The following is a 12,240-nucleotide window of genomic DNA, read 5'->3' as shown; positions in this document are numbered from 1 at the left end:
ACTGAGAGGAACAGGATCTAATCTCTCGAACAGGTCCCAGAATTGGAGAGCCTTTTCTAAAAAGCGCTCTGATCTACATTAACTGCTGCAGCACCCCCCCCACCCCTCACCCGGGATCGCAGGCAAGGCCCCCCCCACCCTCCATCTTCGAACCTCACATTCAGCCCCCAACCCCCCCATCTCCCTTCAGCCCCCCTCATTCGCCCACACCAAGCCTCCCTTCAGCGTCCCCCTCAAACCCCCAGACCTCCCTTTCAGCCTCCCTCCATTCCCCCACCTCACCCCCTCCCAAGCCACACTCTTCAGGTTGCCCTATTACGTATTTTCTTTTCTGTTCATGTACTAAATGATCTGTTTGAGCTGTACGCAGAAAAATGTTTTTCACTGTACCTCAGTGCATGTGACAATAAACAAATCCAATCCTCTGCCTTCAGGCCCCGCCCCGTGGCTGTGCCAACCTCGCACTTTGCCGTCCGAGGGGTGGCAAGGTGATAGATACCCTCCCAGCAATTGCCGCCAGGGTGCCGAAGGGGGTCCTTCATGGGAGGTGGAAGTCAGGGGGGGTTGTGCTGGTCTGGAGCGGCTGAGGTCGGGGGTTTTCCCTGGGTCAGGGCTCCTTTGGCTGCTTTCCCCATCTTCAGCCTTGAAACCCATTAGCAGCCACTCATTAAGTAAAAGTTAAAGTTTTCCCATAATAAAGTGAAAATATGCTCATCTATGCCCCTATACCATTTAGACAGCCACCCATTTTCTTATACACATCCCTATTAATAAAGAGAAAAAAAATCTCATCTGCACCCATAATGCCTTTAAACAGTAAGTCAGCATGTAAGAAATAAAGTTTTCTCATAATGAAATGAAAGTGATCCCATCCGTACCCCTAAACCCTTTAAAAGGTCTGTCAGTATGCCAAGTGTAAGATCTGTGAGATGAAAGTGAAAGTTATGCCTTTAAAGTGGTGGAAACCTTTGAAGTCATTTTCACACAGTTAATTTCATTACCTTTTGAAGCATTGAAGTCAGAGTGTAAGGCTAAGAGGCTGAATGCTTTGAACCTGATCGTTTACATTGAATTTCACACCCCATTGCCTGCTCAAAGCATTGTGATTGACAGCTCGCTGGAACTTCAAAGCGTAGAATCATTTTTGTAGTGTATTTTTATAGCCCTGCAGGGATCCATTAAGTCAGAGTCGCAAATGTTTATCTAACTGTAATTGTTTTATCGGTCTGCCTCTTTATTCTTGAGTGCTTCCTAGAAAGTGAAGGGGCAGCCCCCACAGCTGTTATTACTTTTTAACGGGTTTAGGGTGCAGGTGAGAACATTTTCACTTCATTCTTGGGATGTGTATTTATGAGATAATGAGTGGCTGTCTAAATGATATGGGGTACAGATCAGCACATTTTCACTTTATTATGGGAAAACTTCATTTTTTACAAACTGAGTGACTATTTAATGGTTTTAAAGGTTGCAGATGGGGAGAGCAGCCAGAGGGGTCCCATCTTAGGGAAGGCCCCCGACCTGAGCCTCTCCAGCCCAACGCAAACCCTCCTGACCCCCACCTGCCAGGAAAGAGCCCCCTAGGCACCCGGGATACAATTTATACGTGGGTACTTACCACCTTGTCACCCCACAAACTTCATGCCACCTGGTCTGGGCTCCTCAATACTTGTATCAATTCACACCAGCAAAACTCTCAGCTGAGGAGGCTGGAACATCCCACCTGGCTAGTAAATGGTGCATCCTGCCTGCCAATGTCATGCAAAATAGCTCTAATGAGCTATCTGTATGTCCTGCTGGGTCATGGTGGGAAACCCAGCTGAGCGGTCAAGAAATACACTGTGGTCGGCCAGGCGGGCACGGAGACCCGTGACCTGTTTGCTGGCAGGCACGTATCCCGATTTTGCCCTGTCGCAGGATTCTCTGCCCAATCTGGATTCACGACCTTAACGGCGGGGAACAGAGAATCCTGGCCAGTCTGTCTATTTTAGCTCTGTTTGACTTTGGGATTGATCTTGCCATTTGTCCAGAGCTGGGTGTAGGCAAGGCACAAGAAGCGATCTGACTGCCAATGACCTGCTCCTGAGCACCAAACCAAACTTTTGGCTGGAAGCTGAATCCTCAAACTAACTACTCATTTGCTGGAACACAAACTGTTGCAATGCCACCAGATCCCTGAACAAATCATTCATATTTCCTTGTGTATTGAAGCTGGCTGTGATCACACCATGAAGCGTCAGCTTCAGTGCTTCAACAGCATTAGTGTGAGCATTCCAGAGGACACCCCAACTGTGTTCATGACTTGCCTGCCTGAGGTCAACCCAGAAGGTGCCAGTGAATCTTTATGCTACTCAGCGCCAGTCTGGATAACAGAACCCCTGCTGCACCACATGACTCTATTCTGTGCCGACTGTTCAAATTATGCTTTGCAAGCAGACAAATGACTAGTCACTCATTTGTATTCATGAAATACCCTCTATTTCATAACTGATCATGTGATATCTGAATTATGAGGTAAGTCAACAGGGACTTTTAGTTAGGTGTCCACCCAGCGACAGTCCTTGAATCCCATTGCACCCATATGAAGTGACCCACCCCACACTCCTTTCTCAAATCACTAAAATTCTCCAGAATACTTACTGCTGAGCTGATGACTGCTACAAATAGTCATGCGTTGTGTAAAACCTGAATGGCCATGTCTTGTAACTCTCAAATCTTACATAGAAGGAAATGGTACATGTTAAGTCGATTCATTGCTTCACCTCAACTGCAACACAATTAGACCAACAGAGCAGTATTGTATGCTCAATTTCATGGTGAACTTGGAGACAGGGAGGGCATTTAATGTGGGTGGGAAACCTTCCACCTTCCCTCCTTCACCTTATGGAGGGCCTTCCCATCCCATGGAGGTCCTGGTGCTTCTCCTATTTCCGCCCCTTATTCCTCCACTGCCACCTCTTTAACCCTTCCCTTCAATCATGCATGATATTCTTTTCCCATTTCCAGTTTCACCAATTAATTCATGAGACAATCACAGAAAGGTCCTAGTAAAATGATAGCACCCATTATTGGCATCTGATTACAAATATTATCCACTATATATGCAGCATGGGTCATTAATATTAAGAGAGGTAACAATATAATGTAGTGTTAGCTTGTGCGCACCTTACAGGTGATTCCATCCCACCACAACTGTTAAAGAATGCGTTTTATTTGAACAGAATCATGCAATATTATTAATCTGACAGGAATATATTCCATTGATTATTTATAACACTGTGCAGATGGTAACACTGATTTCAGTGACTGCCTTAACCCTCATTAACATGTTTGCACATTGCATCACATGGACTCGGTGACAGTAAATTAATATTTGAGGGGAAGACTAATACTTGCGACCCAGATAAACTGTACAAGATATTTTCCATCCTGCAGAAGAAGTTGAAGATTTTTTCCTGCCTGGATGCATGATATTATTCAATATAATTATTTCATACAAGGAGTATAATTAGACTCATTTCATTAGTAAGCTCACAGGGTAGGAAGATTAAGTGATTCCTGAGCAGCAAAGTGGAATGATTGAATAACTGTCAGTGAGAAGAGTTGGAGCCCTCAGGTATCTCTGTGCAACACATTCCTTGACAGGTCAAAGCACAAAGACTCAATAATTCACACTCATATCTGTTTTCTTGGTCGGCAAGTCTGAACACTCAACTGAGACTGCTTCTCACTATTAATATATTTTCAATATCTATTATGCAAGAACATTTTATCACAATATTTCAACACCTCAAAAAACATAAAAAACTAAGATCGAGTGAGATAATAGATAAGTGGACAAAAGGGCGAGGCTGAAAACTATGGAAAAGGCGCTTGAGAATCACGTGAAGTTCCCCCAGAAGCTGCCATACAAATTGTGTTGTATTCTGTGAATTTACAGCCTATCTGCGGTGAACCTAGAATGATGTAGAGATTTGTAAAAGCTTTCTTTCAGCAGTCTCCTAGTAACAAGTAGGGATTATGTTCCCAGACTCTGCAAGTGTATTAAAATGGGGCAATATTGAGTCAACACCCTGATTTGCATCAATCTTGGTTTTTTAGTTTCTTACATTTATTTTGTCGCTGTCAGCGATTCACAAGCTTTTGATACATCGACTCAGCATGTCATCAGAATTGTGTCTAGTTTAGGGCATAATGAAAATTTACACTGCTATTTATATGCTGCTTTAATTTCAAAAGCAAATTTGGAGACATGTACAGTATTTAATTTTGTGGTTCTAAACCTTAAAATTGATCACCCCAAATCTCCACCCCACCCGACACCTCCACACTGATCCCTCCACATACGCACCCTACTCCCAACCTCACCCCCACATCTCAGTCCCGAAGCCCCACACCCCTTCATCCCCTCACGTCATCCAACATCCTCACCTCACCCTCTTCCCTTCACTTCACCCCTAACTCCCACCTCATTGCCTCACCCCCCAGCCCCACCAGCCCCCACCACCACACCCTGATCCCCTCATCTCACCCTTCCTCCCCCCCACAAACCCTAATCCCTTACTTCAAATACTGTTCAAAACTGGAACCACAGAGGTGGCTGTAATAAGTCCACGGAGGCAGAAGACCCGTCACCAGAATTTCTTTTATTTACAAACCCAACAGCTGAACAGCCATGACCATTCAGTCTGCTGCCTACACCGGGAGTGTAGAGGATCTGACACTCCCTGTTATATACACAGAAAGGGGTTCCCTGATTGGGCCACTTATCAGGGAACTTGTATTCTAATTGGCCAATCTCAAAGGCCTGGCCGAAGTCATTACACCCCTCCCCCACAAAGTCCGAGGAACCCCCGTGGGCGTTGTGACTCTTGGGTCTCCTGCTTCGTTTTTGCGCCGGGTCCGGCTCCTTCACTTCAGCCTCCGACATGGGGGGGTGGAGGGGGGCAGGGGGGTATAACGGCTAGGCACCTGTCTTTTCCGCTGTGAGCTGTTATTGAAAATATGGAAAGATGTGTCATTTGAAACATGGAAGTCTGGCAATATCTGGTCTGAGAAAAACATGAGAGGATACAGGGAAAGATCCCACAAAGGGTTAACAGCAGCTGCCAGGGAAAGATTGTAAAATGCAGATAGCCTTGGTCAAGCAGGCTTAGCAAACAAGACAAACAGGATTTTGAATGAAGCCAAAAACAATGGCTCACACCTTCATTGAAAATAACTATCTTAGTGAGCAGCTGGAAGAGAATGGATGAGGTTCAGTTGAATTTGGTGAGGATTCTAGGTGTGAAAATTTGCTAATACCAGGTAAATTAAAGAAAACTGGAGACTAGCAGTCTACGAGAAACATAATTCAAAGCCAAAATCAAAGTCAAAATTGAGCTGAGGACACAATTGGAAAATAAAACTATAGCAATGACAGGAATTAAAAGTAACACCTCTTGAAGTCAAAGCATTTTGAACATCACAAAGGACACAATGTAATCAGATCTATGAGATGAAGTCATGTCAAAATGAATACTTAGTTGGATTAAAAGGTTTGGATCAAAGATACTTTTTACAATCAAAGAAAATAAGAGTTACTTTACAATAACGTCATAAAAACTTAATTGTTAGAAAGAGAATATAAACCAAGAGACCAGGGCAGGAAGAACCAGAACGAGAACCAGAACTCAGAGGGAGAGAGAGAGAAGCAGAGACAGATTACAGTCAGCTCGGCCATGGGAAAGAGACAGGGCAAAGCAGCCGAGCTAAAATAGCTAAATACATCTAAGGAAGACTAGAATTTAAGAAGTAGGCAGAGTCAGCTCAGAGATAGCTCTCACAGCTCTGTACATGGGAAACATAGGACACAGCAACTGAGCTCATCAGCAAATACATTTAAAGAAGACCAGATTTTAAAAAGAAGATTGATTGTCAAGTTGGGCCTGAAGGTCCCTTCAAGCAACCAGAAGGATCCAGAAGCAAGATCTTTTTCCTTTCTGTAAAGACAGTGATTGCATCTTTTAGAAAGAGAGAAAAAAAATATATAATAAGAAAATAACTTAATTTAACCTGAAATAGTGGTTATTAGTCTGCTTTGCTTGCTTGGCATGCGAGACCCAGGATCAATGCTACTGAGTGGTGGGTGGATGAGATCCGAGGTGAAGGTATGGATTATACCGGGGATAACTTGAAAATATAGTTTGACCTGATCACCATTTGGAGTGTCGGCCCTTTTTGGTATAGGGGAACTTCTAAGAATAGTGGTGAGTTTTCAAAAACATGGCGCCCAACGTTTTATTAAAACCGTGTTAATTACGCCTAGCAAGTTGCTTTATTTTCTACATGGCAGCCGTCGTGTTAACACTGTGTTAATTACGCCCAGCCGGTTGTTTTGCTTTCTCCATGGCATCCAGCGTGGAGGCCTAGAATGTTAGAAGTTTCTAGGTAAAGCGAGGCTAGAATATTAGAAGTTTCTAGTTGAGCAGAATGGGGGCTAGAGTGGGGGCTAGAATATTAGACGTTTCTAGTTCCCAAGAAATGGTTGGAATATTAGAAGTTTCTAACCGGCACAAAGGCTATAATATTAGAAGTTTCTGGTCTATGTGTGAGTCAGACTTTATCTGCCGAGTTTAGTCTGGAAAGTCATGTGTGATTGACTTTTGTAAGGATATTCTGTGGATCGAGGGGACTGGAGCTCAGGTTGGGTGTGAAATCAGCAGACTAGAAGATGCTGACCCTGAGAAAAAGTCTGCAAGACATCTTGGTGACAGCACTAAAAATCTTGTATCCATTACTGGTAAAAGGAGGCCAAAAAATAAATCATCCTTAGAGTAAGGCAGATTGTGAGGTTAAAGCCTAGAGAAATGGGGACGCCTAGCATCTTTAGAGACCAATAACCAATCGACCCTTAACTAAAACAGGAAGATAGTGCCTTAGTCAGCCTTGGATAGGGCCCAGAAAGGGTACTTATCCTTAATTTCTGATTGCAACTGAAAGGGACAACCAGGAACAGAACTTAGAATTCCGAAAAATGGCAATTAGAATAATCCTCTTGCTCTGAAACATGGTCAAGAGAGTTGAAGCAATGAAACAAGAGTGGAAAAGAAATTAATAGAGGCAAAAAACTCCTGCATAAGTGAAACTTTATCAGCATGGAGGGGTCTTAATTTTTGTTAAGACTAACTAAAACCCTGCAGAATAGAGATCCAAGATCTCAGTGGATAAATGTGTGTGTGTTCAATAATGGTTTGTGAAACCCTGCAGAATAGAGATCCAAGATCTGAGTGGATGAATGAGTGTGTGTATGTCTAATAAGGAATTGTGAATTTCCTTTGGTGTTTGTATTTTTAAAAAATGTTATATTTTGTAAAACCGAGTTTCACATCAATTAGAAGTTATAAATGGCAGGTAGAAATGTGATCAGTATTATGAGATAGTAAATCAGTATGTTCAGAACTAAATTAGTCTTAGAATAAATGGATAAAGAGTTTGTACTGGGCAGCAGTCATCTGCTTGCAGGCTTTGAAACAGCGTTGAAATTGACACTGCATAACTCCGCAGGGTCCTAGTGCCAGATAATCACAAGAATGTCACCAGCAAAAATAATGATGTTTAGAAAAAATACATGGAAGAAGGAGCTTTGGAGAATAAAGATTTTGGATCAAAAGTTAGATTAAGAAAATTACTTGCAGTATAAGGAAAAGAGAATCTGATGGCAGGAAAAGATTTGATAAAAATAGATGCAGGAAAAATTAAGATATTAAAACAATTGATAACACAGAGGAAGTGTGGGTGAAGCTACCAACTAAGACTGCAGGGAAAATAATCAGTGAAGCTGTAAAATGTAAAGACAAGATTGTTCAGAATTTGAGTAAACATAGTTGAATTAGAGAAGCATGGTGTATGGAGCAAAAGAAATTATATCATAATTAAAACACATGACCCAATTAGTGGGAAGACAGTGAATTAAGACCCATCAGCAGCATTGATTGGACAGGTGATTAAGTTAAAATGTCATGTTTGGAACTTACCTTCATAAAAATCCAGTCGTAATCAAAATAAAGTAATTAAAGTAAATGCAGTAGCAATATCAGGAATGTATCAGGGTAAGGTTTTGACAGATTGGATCAGAGTGAGCAAAAGAGGAGGAGTTTGAGATTCTTCGAATCTCACTCAGGGGTGCAATGACAGAAGGAGGAGGCATAACAGGCTTTAATTGTATGATGTACATCAATGATAAGGAAAATAAACCAGTTCAAAAAGAAAAAAAGGAAAGAAACGGTAGCAAAAGAAATCCGGAAGTCCTGGAGAGGGCACTTCTGGGGAATTCAAACGAAGATAGAAAGTATAAATTAGAGAATAGGGCCCTCTCCACCCTTGACCTGTTCATTTGATTTTTCAGATGGAAAATTAAATAACAGACAAACCAGTTCACAAGAAAGAAGAGAACTACACTCCAGAAAAGAATGATTTAGATAGGGTTGGGGGGAAAACTAATGATACAATTGGCTACATATTTGAAGGAATTAAAAGACAAGAGCCCGTAGGAAAACTTTACGGGTTAGAAACAAATCAAAATATCAAATTATTACTGAGCAGTGAAACCTCCGGTCAGACATCTCTAATTGGACATCAGCTGATGGATGATCTGACGTCTCCACGTGGTAGGTACTACACGATGGAGTTATTAAGGGTCTCGGCAGACAACAGTGACTGACGAGGAACTCCAACATGATAAATGACAATAGTTTAAGAATTTTTGTAGCTTGATGCCACGGTGGGAAAGTTGTTACCAATGCAGCAAACAATATTGCATTGAAGAGCTGTAACAGTTATGAAGGAAGAAATGTCATGTAAATTGGTAGGGACTGTTATGTATGATAATGGGGGTATGTGTGCCATTTAAGAACTTGATCAGCATTTCTAAACTGTGTGAATGTTTTAATAGAGGGGGAATAGTGGTAGTTTAGTGTGTTTTCTTGATTTAACTGCATAGAACATCACAAATAATATTGATGTTATTTAGTATATAGTGACTATTGGTCCCAAAGCCACGAAGGGATGTGTCGATATTGTACTTTATTTTTAGTATTGGAATTGTGATAACAGTTGCAATTATGTAAAGTTGTAACACAACCTATTTGTGTGGTTAGGTAATGAGTAATGTGTTAAGATAAGACTTAATTTTTTTTTTACTGTGTATTTAACAATAGGGAGAATTTATTTGGAAAAAGTGACAGTTCGATGTGGTTTTGTGAATACTGTCAGCATATTGTATTGCAAATGTTGTAAGGGAAATTATTACAGACGAAAGGGATTTGAAGGAAATTTGTCAGAAAGATATTCTCTCATGTACACCAGGGGTTGGCAGACATACATGGTTCAGGACAATGTTCGACATTAATGTGGAGGAAGTCAGGGATAGAAGCAGGATCGATTGAACCTTTTAAATTAATGAAGCAAGGGGTGGTACAGGATATCATAATTTACCATTCCAATGAGAAACGGAAAGCAATTTGAATGACGGAAAAAGGGGACACTTAACAGCCAGTGATGGACAAAAGACCTTTTTGGATACTGATGGACTGAGTTGTGCGCTGTTTCTAAGGGACATGAGGAAGCTTCTAGGGTGCTGCTACCCCAAGGAAGTAAAATGCTTTGGAGGTAGTGGAACACGGATATAGCTATTGTGTTACCTTCCTGAGCAACTGCGGCAATGGTTCACGGTAATTGGACTTGAGGAAAGAACAAAAAAATGCACTGGTCTGTGATATGGATACATTTACGAATTGATTTCGATGCACAATTTAAAATCCCAAAACATGTACATACAAATGAGAAAGATCAGGGATAAATGTTAGTCAGTACAATTAGATGGGGGGGGGGGGATAATTGACCAAAAGATATAGTTATGTTTCAAATGTCACGACGGGGTGTTATTGAAAATATGGAAAGATGTGTCATTTGAAACATGGAAGTCTGGCAATATCTGGTCTGAGAGAAACATGAGAGGGTACAGGGAAAGATCCCACAAAGGGTAAACAGCAGCTGCCAGGAAAGTATTGTAAAATGCAGATATCCTTGGTCAAGCAGGCTTAACAAACAAGACAAACAGGATTTTGAATGAAGCCAAAAACAATGGCTCACATCTTCATTGAAAGTAACTATCTTAGTGAGCAGCTGGAAAAGAACGGATGAGGTTCAGTTGAATTTGGTGAGAATTCTAGGTGTGAAAATTTGCTAATACCAGGTAAATTAAAGAAAACTGGAGACTATCAGTCTACGAGAAAAATAATTCAAAGCCAAAATCAAGTCAAAATTGAGCTGAGGACACAATTGGAAAATAAAACTATAGAAATTACAGGAATTAAAAGTAACACCTCTTGAAGTCAAAGCATTTTGAACATCACAAAGGAAACAATGTAATCAGATCTATGAGATGAAGTCATGTCAAAATGAATACTTAGTTGGATTAAAAGGTTTAGATCAAAGATACTTTTTACAATCAAAGAAAATAAGAGTTACTTTACAATAGCGTCATAAAAACTTAATTGTTAGAAAGAGAATATAAACCAAGAGACCAGGGCAGGAAGAACCAGAACGAGAATCAGAACTCAGAGGAAGAGAGAGAGAAGCAGAGAAGGAACAAGCAGCTAGAGTCAGATTACAGTCAGTTCGGTCATGGGAAAGAGACAGGGCAAAGCAGCCGAGTTAAAATAGCTAAATACATCTAAGGAAGACTAGAATTTAAGAAGCAGGCAGAGTCAGCTCAGAGATAGCTCTCACAGCTCTGTACATGGGAAAGATAGGACACAGCAACCGAGCTCATCAGCGAATACATCTAAAGAAGACCAGATTTCAAAAAGAAGATTGATTGTCAAGTTGGGCCTGAAGGTCCCTTCAACCAACCAGAAGGATCCAGAAGCAAGATCTTTTTGCCTTCCTGTAAGGACAGTGATTGCATCTTTCAGAAAGAGAAAAAAAAAATAACTTAAAAGTTTTAACCTGAAACAGTGGTTACTAGTCTGCTTTGCTTGCTTAGCAATGCGGGACCCAGGATCGATGCTACTGAGTGGTGGGTGGATGAGATCTTCGGTGAAGGTGTGGGGTATACCGGGGGATAACTTGAAAATATAGTTTGACCTGAATAGCACCCACTGAAGCTTGCATCGGAGTCGGGGAGTGAGAATTCCTGATCGCCATTTGGAGTGTTGGCCCTTTTTGGTATAGGGGGACTTCTAAGAATTGTGGTGAGTTTTCAAAAACAGGGTGCCTGATGGGCGGTTCGCCCCTTTCCTCCGGCGTCAGGGATATAGCTGCGGCATCATCCACGGTGTCCATATCTGAGTCCGATGTCCTGACTAGTTGTGTCGGAAAGGCGTGAATAGTTTGTCGGGGAGGACTCTCCATGGTCCTTGGTATGCTGGTCTGAGTCAGCTCCAGAGGAAGAAACAAATCTGAGGCCCGCACCTGGTCCAGGTGTTTCTTTATTACATGTTTTCCCACACGTATCTCATACGACACAGGTCCTGTCCTGGCCTTGACTATTCCTGCTACCCATCTGGGGCCATTCGCATAATTTCTGACCCATGCATTTTCACCAGTGTTGAACTGCCTTTCTCGCCGAGTGTTGTCGTGGCCCCTGCATTGGGCCTCTTGGTGTCACTCTATTCTGCCACCTAAATTCACGAATAGTAGACTCAGCCAGGTACAGAGTCGTCTGCCCATGAGTAGCTCCGCCGGTGCTATTCCCGTTGTAGCGTGTGGGGTTGTTCTGTAGTCAAATAGCCAGCACGACAGTTTGGTGTCCAATGATGCTGCTGACTGTTTCTTCAACCCCACTTTTAAGGTCTGGACGGCTCTCTCTGCCAAACCATTTGATGCCGGGTGGTATGGCGCTGTCCTTATGTGCCGAATGCCATTCGGCTTCATAAATTTTGTGAAGTCCTGGCTGGTGAAAACCGATCCATTATCCGAAACTAACACCTCCGGGATACCATGAGTTGCAAACGAGGTGCTGAGTTTTTCAATGGTAGTCGTTGAATTCGCAGAGTTCATTTTGTAGACATCCAGCCATTTGGAATGGGCGTCTACTATTATAAAAAACATTGAACCCATAAACGGGCCTGCAAAATCAACATGAAGTCATGACCACGGTCCACCTGGCCATTCCCATGGGTACAGCGGGGCTGCCAGTGGCACCTTCTGCCCTTTTTGGCATTCTTGGCAGCGACCGACCAATACCACTATATCTGTGTC

Source organism: Scyliorhinus torazame, chromosome 8, assembly GCF_047496885.1.
Source record: "Scyliorhinus torazame isolate Kashiwa2021f chromosome 8, sScyTor2.1, whole genome shotgun sequence".
In the NCBI taxonomy this organism is placed as follows: domain Eukaryota; kingdom Metazoa; phylum Chordata; class Chondrichthyes; order Carcharhiniformes; family Scyliorhinidae; genus Scyliorhinus; species Scyliorhinus torazame.
The sequence above is the reverse complement of the archived record's forward strand: the minus strand, read 5'-3'. Positions refer to the sequence as shown.